General features: G+C 39.7%; 1 protein-coding gene across 1 annotated transcript in view; it reads left to right on the forward strand.

The window, feature by feature from the left end:
- Positions 1–10,173: 10,173 nt before the first annotated feature.
- Positions 10,174–18,199, forward strand: part of pik3r6b (phosphoinositide-3-kinase, regulatory subunit 6b) — a 29,751-nt gene continuing 21,725 nt past the window's right edge. The window contains exon 1 of the mRNA XM_017705678.2: positions 10,174–10,384. The gene's annotated coding sequence lies outside the window, so the exon portion shown is untranslated. The remainder of the gene's footprint in view (positions 10,385–18,199) is intronic.

Consider the following 18,199-nt stretch of genomic DNA (forward strand, 5'->3'; position numbering starts at 1 on the left):
CATTCCTAGACCATTATCCCTCCTCCACCAAACTTTATTTTTGGCACTATGCATTCCTGTAGATAATGTTCTCCTGCCATTGGCTGAACTTAGATACGTCCATCAAACTTCCAGGCAGCGAAGATAATTAGGTCGAAGATTCATCATTCGTTTCCACTGCTCCTGGGTCCAGTGGTGGCGTGCTTTACACCGCTCCAGTTGACGCTTGGCATTGCACATAGTAATCATAGGCTTGTGTGCAGCTCAGCAATGGAAAGCAATTTCATGAAGTTTCAGATGCATAGCTTTTGTGCTGGTGTTGCTTCTGGAGGCTGTTTGGAACTCGGTATGGAGCAATGCGACAGAGGACGGGCCATTTATATGCACTTTCAGCAGCCCCATTCTGTGACTTTGCGTGGTGTACTGCTTCCATTTCACAAAGAATAGCACACAGTTGACCGGGGCAGACCTAGCCGGGTAGAAATGAAGTGCCTCATGTCAAAGTTGGCATCCTAAGACAGTGCCATGCTTAAAGTCACTGAGCTCAGACTGCATGGCTGTGTGCCTGTTTTTATACAGCTTTCTGCAATGGAGGTCTGAAGTCTATAATTAGGAGTGATGTCCACATCCTGTTGGAGATATAGTGTATATTTCAGTCTCATCAAAGCCCCACTGGTGATATTCTGTGTAAATAAAAATAATACGTGGCCACAACTTAGTAAAGCGTGGGAACAAGATCCTACTGCATGGCCATGACTTAGTAAGGCATGGGAATGAGATGATTAAGTTGTGGCTATGACTTAGTAAAGCATGGGCCTTACTAAGTCATGGCCACAACCTAATCATCTCATTCCCATGCCTTACTAAGTCATGGCCATGCAGTAGGATCTTGTTCCCATGCTTTAATTTTTATTTATACAGGATGTCATCAGCAGGGCTCCATAATAACTGGATGAAGGAATGTTTTAGGGAATAATCCATTTGTCCTGTAGGTGTCAATAACAGTTCATTACAGAGTTTTGCTTTGATAAGCTTTGACCAGCATTTCAGTCCCCTGGAAAGTTGAATGCAATGCACTGATATGCCAACATACAGTCATATTCTCAGCTTGCTGCATGCTTTGCTGTATGCTAAGTAAATGTTGGAATTATAGAGCTATAACAAAATAAAGTTTAGGTTTATGAAAATTTTGGCATATTTAAATGTTTTGATAGGTTCTGCTAAAGGAAGGCGAGGCATGAGGTGAAAGCCCAAAATTCACACTGTTTTAATTTACTAATGTGGTGGTTGGATAGTGTAGTGGGTAACACCTCTGCCTTCTACGCTGTAGACTGGGGTTCAATCCCCCACCAGGGCAAACAACCTACACTATACCAATAAGAGTCCTTGGACAAGACTCCTAACACCACCTTGGCCTCCCTGTGTAAAATGATCAAATTGTAAGTCGCTCTGGATAAGAGCGTCAGCCAAATGCCATAAATGTAAATTTACTAATAAATGCACTTCTAATGGTGGTGTATGACTACTTAGTGTGGCAGGATGCAGCCTACATTTACTGACACTATTTTTCCTGATTGCTGTACTAACAGGTCATCATTAATGACCACAACTGACAGCTCAGCGTCATCTATAACAGCTTGGCTCACATATATCTCAGTGTTTTTCCTATGTGGTCATGCACTAAGAACATCAGACATCAACTGCAGAAAAAGAAGAACTCTGTGCGAGTGTATTTGTGTGGTTGTTTGCAGGGGAGGTGCTTGATAGTAGGAGGAAGTTCTCCTTTCCTCTTTTCATTGAGAATGATAGGTACCCTGCTTTTCCCACCACAGTTTACTGTAAGCATAAACAATGGCACCCTATGGAAATTTCTTATTTCTATCACAAAACCCACAAAGACAGTCATTTACTGGACAGACATTTACTGGTATTTACACCAAGATATGGCCAGTGTTGTGGCTTTCGCTGTATCGCCTAAAAGGTACAAAGAACAAGACATTTACTTTGGGCTTGTAAGGCAAGTCATAGGCCTTCTAGCTTGTTGCTAGCCTCATGGGAACATGTCAACATATACGTACTGGCCAGATCAACCTGGTTTCGACACACACTGTGCAATTTTTCAGCTCTACTTGCCATGTAGATGCTTTTTCTAGTTCTACAATTACAGACTGTAGTCCATCTTTTTCTCTGTATGATTTGTTGCCTTCTATACAAATTTACAAGGGTCAGGATCACAGGACCACCACAGATAAGGCATTTGAGAGGTGGTTTATTTTCAGCACTGCAGTGACAATGACATGGCACTGACGTTCTAGTATGGATGTGCTGTGCAGGGGTGATGCTGGAATAGAAAAAAAAAGCAACCTCACACTCACTCAGTGACACTGCTGGACTGAGAACAAAAGTATCTAGCCATCAGCATCCTCTGACCAGAAACTGACCACTAAAGAAATACAAGGCCATAGTTAACACAAAACTGACCACTTAAGAAAGAGCAAAGAGCAAACGTAACACAAAACATGCAGTAACAGATGAGCTAATAGTCTTTGATCTACAAGGTGGACCAAATATCTGTGTCTTAGAGAGTGGACAGAAAACCAAAGCAGAATACAGCTTATTACATTATCATTTTCTGGAGACTTGCTTTTAAATGTTTTCCTACACCTCCAAAGTTCAGTCTTAGAAGTTGGTTGCATTTTCTGCTTTTCATGATCCAAGCAGTCCCAAACACTTTCAGTGATGTTAAGGTCTGGGGTGGTCAGTCCAATGTTTTGAGAACACCAGCAGCTTCTTTTTTTGATTTGCAAAGGTTCTTGACAGCTACACATCATTTCAGACTCATAGTGTTGAGTTGTCGTCTCAGGATGGACAGAACAACCTGTGAATGTTTCAGATCCGAAGCAAGCGTGGAACTTTAAGCTTTAAGTGCTGTTTATCTGATAGTGGTGGTTTTGGTGGTCTACCATGTCTTGCACAGTTGTTGGTAGTCCCACTTTCTCTATATCTTTGAGCTTTTTCCCAGTTTTGGGAACTTCTTTTGCAGCTGGAATGCTTTATATGTCATCTCATGAGAAATATCTTGTGTAAATGAATAACGTGAACTAGACATTTCAACTGGAAATTGAAGAAAGGAAAGGTGGCCTCTTTTGCAAAATACTGTGGTCAGTTAACATATATGCTCACCGGCCACTTTATTAGGTAGCTAGTAAAAGGTTGGACCCCCTTTTGCCTTCAGAACTGCCTTAATTTTTCATCGCATACTTTCAACAAGGGGTTTTCCAGATGATAGAAAGGCAACAGTAACTCAAATAACCAACCAATCTGTGATTTGAGTTACTGTTGCCTTTCTATCATCTGGAACCAGTCTGCCCATTCTCCTCTGACCTCTCACATCAACAAGGCATTTTCATCCACACAACTGACCGCTCACTGGATGTTTCCTCTTTTTCGGACTGTTCTCTGTGAACCCTAGAGATAGTTGTGCGTGAAAATCCCAGTAGATCAGCAGTTTCTGAAATACTCAGACCAGCCCGTCTGGCACCAACAACAACGCCACGTTCAAAGTCACTGAAATCCCCTTTCTTCCCCGTTCTGATGCTCGGTCTGCACTTCAGCAAGTTGTCTTGACCACCTCTACATGCCTAAATGCAGTGAGTTGCAGACATGTGATTGGCTGATTAGCTATTTGTGTTAACAAGCAACTGAACTGTACCTAATAAAGTGGCCAGTGAGAGTATTGTACAATAAAAGCACTGATTGATTAAAATAAATAAATACATGGAAGAACTATGATTGATTTAAAAAGCATAAAGGATGTGTGTCCAGTTTTGAGTCACAAATGATCCACTGACTTCTGCTGTTTCACTGTCCACTGTGCTCATTGTTCCTTAGCAACATCCCCAGCCAGACCCACACAGGAAAGAGGACAGAAGTGAAATTGTCCCTGCTGAAAATGAGAGTCCTTTTTTGTGTATTGAATTCAGCAGCATATTACTAAAGGGCCATGTCAGTTTTTCTGTCATAGCGAATTATTTTTATTAGTTTTATCAAGATCTCATGCTATGTTTGCCATTTTGACGGCAAAAAGATGTTTTGTCGGCAGTGATTAATTTCATAAACGATCTCAAGAAAACAGAATTTGTTATGTCGTGATGATTATTTAAATATCTTGAGAGGACAAATGAAAATAGCTTTTCATAGATAAACGCAGCTTATAGTTGTGAAGTAAACAACAGAACGCCACTACCCCTGGTACCACTACCGCTACTGTTGTCACTGGCTCACTGAGAACAGTCCACCACCTAAATAATGTCTGATGTTTTTATGTGTATCCACCTATTCAGCCTTGAACCTTTCACCTATTCATGCTGAAGTTATAAGAAGTGTTTCAGGCTGGACTGCTTTTTGAATGAGGCCCAACACAGAGCAGCCAATCAGAACAGAGCCTGATTATCTTATATTAGTCTTAAAGGTGCAGCAACAAAAACAGCCTGTTTAATTCTAAAGGATGAACAGAGGTTGGAAAAGAGTCGGGTAAAAATGAATTATGACTTATGTTTAATATTGATGAATTGGGTGTTTTTTGTACATAAACACACATGTTATCAGTGAACAAAATAAGAGAAAAAATAAAATACAAGGAACAAAAACATGGGATACGGACCCTGTGAATAGCTGTAGCACATGTATGGGAGAAAGAAAGAAGTTACAGCCTAGTCTTGCATAGTAACAGCACAGGATTTGAGTATTTGAGGATTTAAGAATGGGAACTAGCCTGACCACTATAACCACTACAGAACTGAAAAAGCTTTACCAACCCATTTTCACCACTAATGTTCTTACCAGTGTACCATCAATAACATGAATTTCTTGAATGTTTTCCTTTTCTTTCAGTCATTCGCTTTCTTTTCTTTGCAAGGGTAGATCTGAACAGAGGAAGCCGGTCACTGAACAACGAGGCAGCACTGTAGTTAATTTTAGAAAAGGGAAGTGCAGAACAAACCATGTGAAACAGCATGAGAGCATGAGGGGCATGAGAAAACAGTCGACAGACTTTAGTGAACGAGAATTGATGAGATTTTTAGCAGCAGAAGCTCCTTCATACGTCGAAACGTCTTTCATGCACATACTTTCCTTCATTTAACCAATGATGTATATTATTAGCTAAGCTATTTATATTACACGTCATGGTCTTTTATTATCTGTGCATCCGACAGTCGTGTACAAGTTTTTGGGAAAAGAGAAGCGTAGGGTAAAAGTTTCGGCATGTCTGAAAAACAGAACAGAGAAAAAGTTTAGCTTGTTACATAGTTTCTACAGGCTGAATGCTGCTAAAGGGTGAGAGGTAGGCCTCTCATTATTCCTCTCACATATAATCTGACAAACACAACCTTCTGTGTTAGGATTGGCTACTAGTTCGTACTCGCAGACGGTCCACCATTCGGTCATCGTTTACTTACAGCATTGCCTGTGCTGTTTGAGTTAGTGTGTAATTGATCCATGTATCTGGTTTTGCTCCCCCCACACATGCCATCTTGTTCCTCTGAATTGAGGGAAAATAAATGAGATTATAATCTGAAAACAATTACCGATAGCTAAATTCAGGAAATGTGCAAATTCCACCAAAACAAGAATGGCTTGCTGGATTCTAAAGTATTTAATATAGACATTTAATAATGATATTACAGCTGATCACCTATTCAAAGACTTCAATAAATGCTATAATTTCACTTCCTGTGTTACTGGGATCTATGCTTATATGTAACGACTGTGTACACCTTATTAGAAACACCGACACTTGTTGGTACATCATGTAGGTGTTCAGTGAGAGACTTCAGCTCATTTTTTCCATCCGCATTACGTGTTAGATCACCTGCCTAAGTGGTTTAGAAGGCTGCTGTTGACTAGATATTTTAGTTGTTGAATTATAATAAACCCAGCAGTGATGACTTTTACTCACTAAGGTGTAATAGTCCCTCTTGCACAATGTCCACTGACATGCCAATACCTCATCAACACCACTGCTGATGTGCTGATAAAGGCCTATCACCCAATTAGTAGCTATGGTGGTCCCTTACCTTTGCCTGAGAAAGCGAAACGTAACTGGAAGACTGTATATAGCAATTAGAGGTCTGCTACATAACCCAAGCCTGACAAAACATTAGGGTTTGGGGTGATATTTCAGGCAAAAGATTTGGGTTTGTTTTCTGCGGAGTCATTTTTTATGTAGTACTCGATATGACAAAAGTATGTGGATGTCATGTATGTGAAAAAGTATGTGAAAAGCCATGAAATCTCCATAGATAAACACTAGCAGTAGAATGAGTCAACGGAAGAGTCAATGACTAAACGTAGCACTATCAAAGGCAGTGCAATTTCCGTTAGGTGCTGCCCTGGTCAACCGTAATTGTTGCAACAGCAGCTCACCCACAAAAGTGCTAGCCCACTAAAAAATTCACAGGGCTGTCAAGTGCACATCAAAATGGCCTGTCCTCTGTTGAATCACTCAATACAGAGTTCCAAACTGCCTCTGGAAGAAACATCAGAACAAGAACTGTGCGTCAGAAGCATTGTGAAATCTCACTATGTGCTATGCCAAGAGTGGTGTAGTGCAGTGATGTAAAGCACAGTACCATTGGATTCTGGAACAGTGGAAATATGTATGTTCTCTGGAGTGATGAATCGTGCTTCATGCTTTGGCAGTCTGATGGATGAATTTGCATTTGGTAGATGCCAGGAGAACACTAAATATCAAAATGCCTGGAGCAAGTAAATTATAATGTTAATGTTAAACCTAGAGCACAGAGACATTTTAGACAATTACATGCTTTCAACTTTAAGGCAACCATTTGGTGAAGACCCATTCCTGTTCCAGCATGACTTTGCCCCTGTGCACAAAGTGAGGTCCTTAAAAATTACTCCAGTGGCCTGCACAACCATTACGGCATTAAAGGGGGGGAAAACTCCATATCAATAACCTTGGTTTGTGAATGGGACATCCAACCATCTCATATAGATGGGATGATCAGGTGTCCACATACTTTTAGCCACAGTGTAGATTAGTTTTTATTTGAAGGAATGTCTAAATAGCTGGCAACAAAGGTGAGTACACCTGTTGTGCCCCATCATGTCATTATCCCTCGCTGGTTTCATGTGACTCGTTAGAGTTAGAAGGTTCCAGGTGTGAATGGGGAGCAGGGCTGTTAAATTTGTTTTTTTGGGTACAGTTCTCTCATACTGGCCACTGGATATTCAACATGCCACCTCATAGCAAAGAACTCTGAGGATGTGAGAAATAGAATTGTTGCTCACCACAAAGATGGTCTAGGCTATAAGAAGATTACTAACACCCTGAAACTGAGCTATAGCATGGTGGCCAAGGTTTTCCAGGACAGATTCCACTTGGAACAGGCCTCCACTGTGTCCACATATTCAGTGTCATATCCACAGGTTGGCTTCAAAAATAGATGCATGAGTGCTGCCAGCATTGCTCCAGAGGTTGAAGAAGTGGGAAGTCAGCCTGTCAGTGCTAAGACCATATGCCGCACAATGTATCAACTTGGTCTGCATGGCCGTCGTCCCAGAAGGAAGGCTCTTCTGAAACTGATGCACAAGAAAGCCCAGAAACAGTTTGCTGAAGACAAGTAGTCCAAGAACATGGATTACTGGAACTATGTCCTGTGGTCTAACGAGACCAAGATAAACTTGTTTGGCTCAGATGATGTCCAGTAGGTGTAGTGGCCCCCTGGCGAGGAGAACCAAGACAACTGTATCTTGCCTACGGTTGAGCATGGTGGTGGTAGCATCATGGTCTGGAGCTGCATGAGTGCTGCCGGCACTGGGGAGTTGTGGTTCATTGAGGGAAACATGAATTCCAACATGTACTGAAGCAAACCATGATCCCCTCCCTTCGGACACTGTGCCACATAGTAGTTTTCCAACTCGATAACAGCCGCAAGCATGCCTCCAAGATGACAACTGCCTTGCTGAAGATAAAGGCGATGGACTGGCCAAGTATGCCCCCAGACCTAAACCCAATTGACCACCTGTGGGGGATCTTCACGCGAAAGGAGGAGGAGCGCAAGGCGTCTAACATCCACCAGCTCCGTGATCGTCATCATGGAGGAGTGGAAGAGGATTCTACTAGCAGTCTGTGCAGCTCTGGTGAATTCCATGCTCAAGAGGGTTCAGGCAGTGCTAGATAATAATGGTGGTCACACAAAATATTGACACTTTGAGCACAATTTGGACGTGTTCACTGTGAGGTGGACTCACTTGCCAGCTATTTAGACATTAATGGCTGTGTGTTGAGTTCTTCTCAGAGGACAGTAAATCTGCACTGCTATACAAGCTGCACACTGACTGCTTTGGGTTATATCCAAGTTTCATTTCTATAGTGTCATCCATGAAAAGATATAATAAAATATTTGCATTGACCACATCCTCTAATAACTCTCACCACGTATTTACTCTCATGTAGCTACCTTGGAAAACACCCATGGTTTCAGTTCCTCCTATTGCTATTATTAAATAACCTAATGATTGTTCTAATGTTCCAATAAGGTTTTAATCACACTTCTTCATCTCTTGCTAGATTCCTTTCCCCAGGAATAAAGCCTCGGTTTTAATGACTCTTGTATCAGAAACCTCCATACCCCTCTAACAACATTTTTACCCACTGCCCTGGTTGATTCTGGGTTTATAATGCTTGTTCACCATATTTGCTGAACTTGCTATGTCAGTCAGTTGTTGGCAAAAAGTTACATACATCAATTCACATTAGCTTACTTTACATTTAAAATATCTTTTTTTGCTTCTGCCATAAAATGAAAGATGCTTGTATTTTTTCTTATAAGGATTGTAATTACTTAATGTAATTTTAAAAAGAAGCTGTTTGCTGATCAGCTACATACTGGTTATGGGCTCAATGTTTTTGCTGTAATGTTTGTTCTAAGAAATGAAATACCGGTGCAGATTTAAACGAAACAAATAACCACTATCCTCAATTTCGATAGTTCCCTACACTGTTAGAAAAAAAGGCTCTGTGCAGGTACATTTTTTGCTCCTCAAGCTACAAACAATGTAAACGTACGTCAATAGTATAACAAAAGTCAAACTGTGTACCTTAAATAAGTATTTTTCCCCCCAACAAATGGTACATATTAACACCTTTTCAAAACCTAATGTTTTAAAAGACAAACTATCCATGTTCTACATTACAGTTTAGGTTTTCTGTTGAGGTTAAGGTTAGGTTTAGGACTAGATTTTATTTATATACAGTCAAGTAAGTACGCCTCAAAGTAAAAGTGTCTCATTCATCTTCCTTATATATTTTCCTTAGATCTTAAGAAAGGTCCTAAGAAAAAATCTATGCCAGTTTCATGATGTTTTCTTCAGTTGCAGAGTTGATGGCACCTCAGTTCTCTCGACTGTGTGTAGATTCTGTTCTTACTTAAGTAAGAAAACTTTGGTGAACGTCTGAATCTTGGTACAAACTGCATAAGTGGGTTCTACAAAGAAATGTGTTCTTTAGAACGGTTGGTGAATGAGGCTCAAAGTCTTTTTGGCCCAAACGCTGCAGTAATTTGGATCTGTATGGTGCTGTGTGCACTGCTTACAGAACACATACAAATCACATGTTGTTTGGGTGTTCTGGGTGTTCTATAGTAGTTGGGGCTTATGTGTTTGTTTAGTTCTTTTCAGTTTGTTTACTGCCAGAAACTGCCATCTTCAAAATCATTCATATTTATATCATTCTCAGGGACAGACCATGGTCTTGCAACAACACTGGGCACAGTCAGAGGCCCCTGAGTGCTGGCCCAAGTGCCCTGGTCAGAGGTCCATTCCTAACCACTGCCATACTACTATACAAACAACGCTTTCTCACTACTGGATGAGCCTACACTGATCCTAGTATTTTTACTTACCACTCGTTCAGCGTGCTGAAGACAGGGAGGCTCGCCAGAGCTATCTTTAACAGCTTGATAAGGCCTTGAGGTTTTGAGGGACTTCTTCAAGCTTTTCAAAGGCTTAGTCTTCAACCTAAAAATATGTCAGCCCATGCAACATACGCCCACACATTTAGAAGACAGGAAACCCATTGTTGCACCTTGTGAAAAGAGAATAGGAAGTGGAGGGTGTTCGCATTCGTATGTATGTGTGTGTCTGTGTGTGTGTGCGCATGTGGTCGCTTGCAGACTTTGATTGACACCAGCAAAGTTCATGTCTGCCCCCACCACTACCTCTAGAAATACTCATGCTAGCTTCACACAGACACAGTAGCTTCATGAGGAAGAGAGAAGCTTACTGACAGTGACCTCAAAGCGAGGCTCCGCTTACTGGCAGATGTTCTGAGGATGGCATTCGAAGCCTGCTGGAACTGAATTAGACGTTGCTGCTTCTTCAGGTATGTGAGACGTTTCTGCTTTGTACCACACGGTGATACTCGTAAAGACAAAGTGACCAAGAAAGGTTCTTCAGAGGACCTAGGGGCTCTTTCAATGGGTGGTTCTTTAAACTTCACTGAACCACAAGGATCGTTTTCGGCACTGCTGTTATTGCGTTTTTACAACTTTTTAGCTGTAGTTGGATAAATGAGTTACCACACTCACCGTTCCCCTCACGTAGTGCTTTTCATCAACAAGAAACACATCAACACTAAATCATGTGGAAAACTGTAGAGGTATGGCTGCTTGTGTTCTTAAATTCTTTACATTTGTGGTACCAGTGCAGTAGCAGCAGCAGCAACAATCTTATTGGACAAGAATCATTTTACAGACTAATTGCCTGAAATGCCTCAAGTAAAGTGAAAGAAGACTGATATCTTATCTGTCCGTTATTGGCCACATTGCTTTTACTACTTTAAATCTTGAAGGAACCTGACACTACACAGCTGTAGGCCTTTGTATGCTTTATGGAAAAAGTCCAGCTAAAGGTCAGTAAACACATATTTAACAAATATTTTTCAGGTTTCACTGATGCATCTCATACAAATGAAATATTAATCTCTTTGAAACGATAATTTATTCAAAAATATAAATGAAAGGAAAGAAGAGAAAAGGCTAGTTTTAAAGGGGGCCGGCTCACTGATTGAACATTAATTGGTCGTTATTATGAACAACATAAAAGGTTTTAACATTTTATCGATATAAGGTGGGGCTGGACTCTCGAAGTCAAATGGTGGACTAATCATACCATTGACAGTCTACTAGTCTAAGGCATCAGTCTATGCTGGGTGTTGAAGAGCATGACAACAATATGAAAAACTGCAGTGAAGTCCTCTGTGTGCACATTTACAAAGACGATTCTAAGAAGTGGAATCAATTCTGCAAACTCTGCTTTACTCACAGCACAACTTCAAACATGAAGGCCTGAAACCACGGCCGTATGTGTGGCACTGTTATGCTGAAATGTAGTCAGCCATGCTTAAAAAGTGCAATAAAAATGTTTATTAATATACATAGTGAATCAGATTTCACATGCTGTCATGTTTAGAGTTAACAATGTAAACAGCGAAGAAAAGACCATCTCTATAGACTCTTAAACAGATGTGTTAAAAATACGTTCTGTCAGTTTAGGACGACACGATTTGTGTTAACAGAAAACAGCAAAAATGAGTGAAAGTGGGGGACACAGGAAAGTGTGTTGTTCTTTAACATATTCACTTTTTAGAAACAGCTCATTTTAAGTTGACTGAGGCTGGACCACAATGTTGCTTACATGGTGCGGTCATGTGCAAAAATTGAAACGTCCTCATTCGACTTGCATGTTTTGCTGATTTTCTAAGAGAAACTATGTTAATGCGTCATCTATGGGGAATAAACTTCAATATGACATAATATTTTTCTGCAAGTTTCTTTTCATCTGCTGGGTTGAACACAATGTAACACATTATGTAAACACAATGTAGAAAATGGGCCATAACTTTTGCACAGGCCACATTTATGGTGACTTTTTTTGCCAGCATGTTAACTTTATCAAATAATCAGTAATTGAGCATTAAGTGTGCAGAAGTCTGTTCTCTTTAGAGGATCTTTTAATCTCTCTTTCATTTAGAAACATGTCATTTGACCAGGGCACCCAAACCTTTACTCAAGACTGTAGGCTTCCATTCAAACTCTGTTGACAAAAGCTATTGAACTGGGTTAGTGGGCTTATTGGGGTCTGCAGTCAAATTGAAAATGAAGCTTTTCCTGCAAAACACACAAATATATTTGATACGTAATTAAAAAGAAATATCATTGACTGTCTTTATTAGAAACAAATAAAGCAGATGTACATTTATTATTTCCACATCTATCCTTCTTTTTCTGAAGCAGAATGTCTTAGCATGAATATGGTTTAGCCATGACAGTGTACCCTTCAGCCCACAATCTAAATAACTGCTACTATTTGAAAATAGAAAAATAATAGTAATAGATTGTAGAGTATAATGACTCTATAGATGTAAATGTAAGTTCTAGATTTTGTGAATATTATTAACATTTATCACCTTCTATTAAGGCAAAACTTTCATTGATATTGTGACGTGTTTAGAACAGTCTCTCCATATTCACACAGAAGTCTCAAACTTAAAAGAAAAGGTTTAAAATTCACAGACACGAACAAAGAAACCTGCAATTATAAATTGTATTACTTCACATTCAAAGTGCAAATCAAAGTACAAGGTATGTAGGTTCACTTTAAGCTTATGCTGCACTCATGTGGGGTAAAATCCATTTGAATCTCTCTCCAACTCATAAGTCAGAGTTTCTTGTGGGCTCTGACTTCTGATGTAATTTCAGCAGATTTAAACCAAGAAGTAGCTTCATTGAGTATGAAGAAAAAAGAACACGCTAAAATATGGTCTGTATGCGACGCTGTGAGTCTCCTTGTAAGGCGTGAAATCATTATTTACAGATTCATCCACTTGCGGGGCTCCGAAGCACAAGCGTTATTCCAAGATGCTCTTCTGTATGTTGCATGCAATTATACATGTCCACCAGAGAGGTCTCCAAATCCCCAGATCTTACATAGTGTTGCTTTAAGCTTTTTTAAACAAACTTTTGAGTTTCTGTTTTTCTGTTTTCGTATGCTAGTTGTGCATGATGTCGACATTTCCATAGCCTACGTCTCCTGTAAAAATAAATCAAGCACTAGAAAAATGGCTCTTCAGGTCAAATGTAAACTCTTATAAAAGCTTTTTATATGCACAAAGGCCAGCCTCCACATTTCCCTCAACCTTAAATATCTGAAGTTGTCTGAATTCTTTGAAGAGGAAAATTAGGAGATTCCTGGTTCAAAAATTCTGAGCTCCCATTTGGCATGAATGCAACATTATCCCATACATTATTGCAGTGTTGTTGCCAAATTTTTACAGTAGTGTGTTTGTGTGTCTACAAAACAGTTGACCAAGGGTGCCCAAATTGCATGTTTTGTTGATTTAAGTAAAAATTAGTTCCCACGTTTGCTACAGAGAACACACTTCTGCACATTTTATTACACAATGACTTTATTTGCTAAACGTAACATATTGGAAAAATACATAAAATGTGGACAGCACAAAAGTTATGACACATTTTATATTTTATGTTTTATTTTTTCCAATGCATTAAACTAAGCAAATAAATAGAAATTGTGCACTAAAATGATATACTACGGATACGTTTCATTCTCTGTTGCAGGTGTGTTAACTTTCTCACTTCAAAAATCGACAAAACATGAATTTTGCAATTAGTTCAGACTTTTCATATGACTATATTTTGCATTTGTACTGCTGAACATCTCCATTTCTCCCTCTCAGATCTGAAATTTGAATCACTGTATGTATTTAGAACATCAGGCCTTCTAAATATATAATGACTACTTATTATGTATGCATATATCTTTGAATACTTTGCAGTCAGCTATTTCAGTTTTAAGGAAGTTTTTAATAGTGTATTCAGGCACAGTGCTAGGGGTGCTCAAGAGTTTATTGCCATAGCCTATGTTTACAGCTGCAAGGACCACCACAACATTGCAATGATTAATCATAGAACCAACCAAAACAAATAGGGACAGAATATTTATTAACCTGCATTTTTTAAGATAAAGAAATTTGTTTTCTGAGTGCTATCACTGTATGAAGGCCAATCCAAACATTACACTCTCCAAGCTCCACCTTATTTTTCAGCTCACCAATCACTGCTCAGCAGCTGTTGCTACCCGCAATTGCTTCAAGCTGTAATCTGTGCATCAGTGTTTGAATTTGTACAACCCCAATTCCAATGAAGTTGGAACGCTGTGTAAAACATAAATAAAAACAGAATACAATGATTTGCAAATCCTTTTCAACCTATATTCAATTGAATACACTACAAAGACAAGATATTTAATGTTCAAACGGATAAACTTTATTGTTTTTTGCAAATATTCACTCATTTTGAATTTGATGCCTGCAACTTGTTCCAAAGGAGTTGGGACAGGGGCTTGTTTACCGCTGTGTTACATCACCTTTCCTTTTAACTACACTCAATAAGCGTTTGGGAACTGAGGACACTAATTGTTGAAGCTTTGTAGGTGGAATTCTTTCCAATTCTTGCTTGATGTACAACTTCTGTTGCTCAACAGTCCGGGGTCTCCATTGTCGTATTTTGTGCTTCATAATGTGCCACACATTTTCAATGGGAGACAGGTCTGGACTGCAGGCAGGCCAGTCTAGTACCCGCACTCTTTTACTATGAAGCCACACTGTTGTAACACGTGCAGAATGTGGCTTGACATTGTCTTGCTGAAATAAGCAGGGACGTCCCTGAAAAAGACGTTGCTTGGATGGCAGCATATGTTGCTCCAAAACCTGTATGTACCTTTCAGCATTAATGGTGCCTTCACAGATGTGTAGGTTACCCCTGCCATGGGCACTAACACACCCCCACACCATCAGAGACGCTGGCTTTTGAACTTTGCGCTGATAACAATCCAGACAGTCCTTTTCCTCTTTGGCCCGGAGGACACGACGTCCATGATTTCCAAAAACAATTTGAAATGTGGACTCGTCAGACCACAGGACACTTTTCCACTTTGCGTCAGTCCATCTCAGATGAGCTCGGACCCAGAGAAGCCGGCGGTGTTTCTGGGTGGTGTTGATATTTGGCTTTCGCTTTGCATGGCAGAGTTTTAACTTGCACTTGTAGACGGAGCGACGAACTGAGTTCACTGACAGTGGTTTTCTGAAGTGTTCCTGAGCCCATGTGGTAATATCCGTTACAGAATGATGTCAGTTTTTAATGCAGTGCCGCCTGAGGGATCGAAGGTCACGGGCATTCAGTGTTGGTTTTCTGCCTTGCCGCTCACTTGCAGAGATTTCTCCAGATTCTCTGAATCTTTTGATGATATTATGGACTGTAGATGATGAAATCCCTAAATTCATTGCAATTGAACATTGAGAAACGTTGTTCTTAAACTGTTGGACTATTTGCTCACGCAGTTGTTCACAAAGTGGAGAACCTCGCCCCGTCCTTGCTTGTGAACGACTGAGCCTTTCAGGGATGCTCCCTTTATACCCAATCATGACACTCACCTGCTTCCAATTAACCTGTTCACCTGTGGAATGTTCCAAACAGGTGTTTTTTGAGCATTCCTCAACTTTCCCTGTCTTTTGTTGCCCCTGTCCCAACTTCTTTGGAACATGTTGCAGGCATCAAATTAAAAATAAGTGAATATTTGCATAAAGTTTATCCATTTGAACATTAAATATCTTGTCTTTGTAGTGTATTCAATTGAATATAGGTTGAAAAGGATTTGCAAATCATCGTATTATGTTTTTATTCATGTTTTACGCAACGTCCCAACTTCATTGGAATTGGGGTTGTAGCTTCAATTGTGGTCAAAAGATGTTCCCAGTAGAGCACAGTATATTGTTTTTCACACATCCAAAGCCAAAAACAAATTTTCAGAGTGTCATTGTGATTAGTGGTCTGTGAATTTGGTACTTACAGTGCTCTTTAACTAGCAACAAAAGCTGAATAAAAAGCAAACAAAACGCCCAAGCTACTTAAATGCATCAAGTCATCAAATGTAAGACATTATTTTCATGCCTGTTGTGGCAGTAACCGTGATCAAGAATGTTAAGTTGTTTTTCTTCATCTTTGCACGTCTCAGCTGTCTGACTGATTTTTAAAAAATTATTCAGCGTTCATTCTGCAAAAGCTGTGCCTGTGGTGAGTGGATGTGTCCTTTCTAGGGAAATATTGGCTTTGTTCATGTGAGCCAAGTATTCTGTTTTATTGCCATTGTTTTGTATCTGTATAGGATGAAAATGTTGGAATAGGTAGGGTGATGACTGCAGTGCTGTTAGCAGTAGGTTATAACCTAATGCTATGACAGCACGACACAGCTGTCCTGTGGTGGTCTACACACTTTTTCACAGGCCTACCCATTACTTTATTTTTGCCTATGCCACTGTTGTGACCACATTGCATGCTGCTAAAATGCAGCATGCTAGTAGTGAAGAGCAAAAGTCCAGGCACTTGAACATCAGAATCTTCTTACTGAAACTTCTAGCATGGAGCTAGACTATAGTGCTGCCCCTGGCTGTATTTGACTTCACTATTTTACCTTTGAAGTCTCAATAAAAAATTACAATGTTCAGTCATTCTTAATGAGTGACTTTCTAAAAGATTTGCTTTTAAACATAATAAATACTTTTTGGCTATTCCTCCTCATGTTTTGGCCTAAACAGTACACTTTCACATGCACATGCAGGAAAATTATTCAGAGCCTGAGTATCTGAACCTGGATAAATCACATCAGTATCTAAACCTGAATTAAACAGAGAATGTGCACTACTTTTTGTAGTTAGCTACCATTTTTAGTAGCTAATAGCTGTAGCCATTACAATTATATGAAATGTAGCTAGTAGCTGTAGTGCCTACAAATTTTTGTGTAGCTATAGTGATCATTTTTGCTACAATGTTGCTACAGGCTTCAGACAATCCATACAAAATGTAAACCGCAGAATGCGATTATTAACTGGGCGGGCAGCAGCTGGTGGCAGCTGGTGGCAGCGGACCCACATCTGTCACTTATACCAAGATCTCTAATCCCATGCAACGTTGTCAAAAACATCACAGATGTCCTGAAACTGTGAAGCAGATCCTGTCCAAGTAGTGCTTTAGAACGCATAATGGTACAGGAATAAACCAGAAGTTGTTATGGGGCCCCCTGGTGGCCATATAGCCCTAAGCAGCTGCTTACCAAAAAACTAAAATACTCATCACTTGGTCATTTAGTGCAGGATATATACATTATACTACATATGCCAATTAAAACTATTGATGTGATAAAGACTTATGATATCTGAACATCCATCCATCCATCCATTTTCTAAGCCGCTTCTCCGTCAGGGGGGGTGCTGGAGCCTATCCCAGCAGTCATCGGGCGGAAGGCAGGATACACCCTGGACAGGTCGCCAGTCCGTCAGTCAGTATCTGAACATTATTGAGTTTAAATGGTGAAAGTGGTGGTCTTCAGATTTTTGCAAATAGGCTGATGGTTTAACGTTATGCCTAATACAATGTGTAATGCTCTATTCCTTTAAATAAAACAATTTAATCAATCTAATATGCTTAAATCTAATGTAGTATTATGATGCAACATGGCCATGCCTCTCAAGCTCATATGGCGGTGCGGCCTGTGGCAACTGAAACTATTAAGCCAGAGATGTTGGGCTGAATGTGGGAGTTCTGTGGGACCACATCATATATATTAACACAAATGAAGTACTTCTATTTAGACCCATTAATGCTTAAGTTGTTCTAAATAAAACCCATGGTTCTAAGTATAACCAAAGCCTTTACTAAAGCATCCTTGAAGAATTATCTTTTATAGGTGTGCAGTTATATTCAGAACCATGAACCATGCTTAAAAGGTTCTTTGCATGATAAACTATCTCTTCAGAATGATGGAAAATGTGTTGTATATGACTCTACAAAGAACCTGTTTGATAAAGCTTCCATATAGCACCATAAACAGTTGTTGTAATGTTACAAGCTTGACATTAGAACAATAGCAGAATTCTTTTGGGTGCTATACATTTGTTAAAGAACCTTTTTAAGTGTGCAAGTGAAATATTATTCTTCACTGTGTATTTATACCTGGTTATGTTTCAGCTCAGCTTAGTCCTTCTGTGAGCAGTAAAACTCTATATGTAATATTTATACCCTATATTTTGTAAGATGACCCTAAATGTGTCTAAAAGCAATTT

This window comes from Pygocentrus nattereri, chromosome 14 (assembly GCF_015220715.1).
Source record: "Pygocentrus nattereri isolate fPygNat1 chromosome 14, fPygNat1.pri, whole genome shotgun sequence".
Taxonomy (NCBI): Eukaryota; Metazoa; Chordata; class Actinopteri; order Characiformes; family Serrasalmidae; genus Pygocentrus; species Pygocentrus nattereri.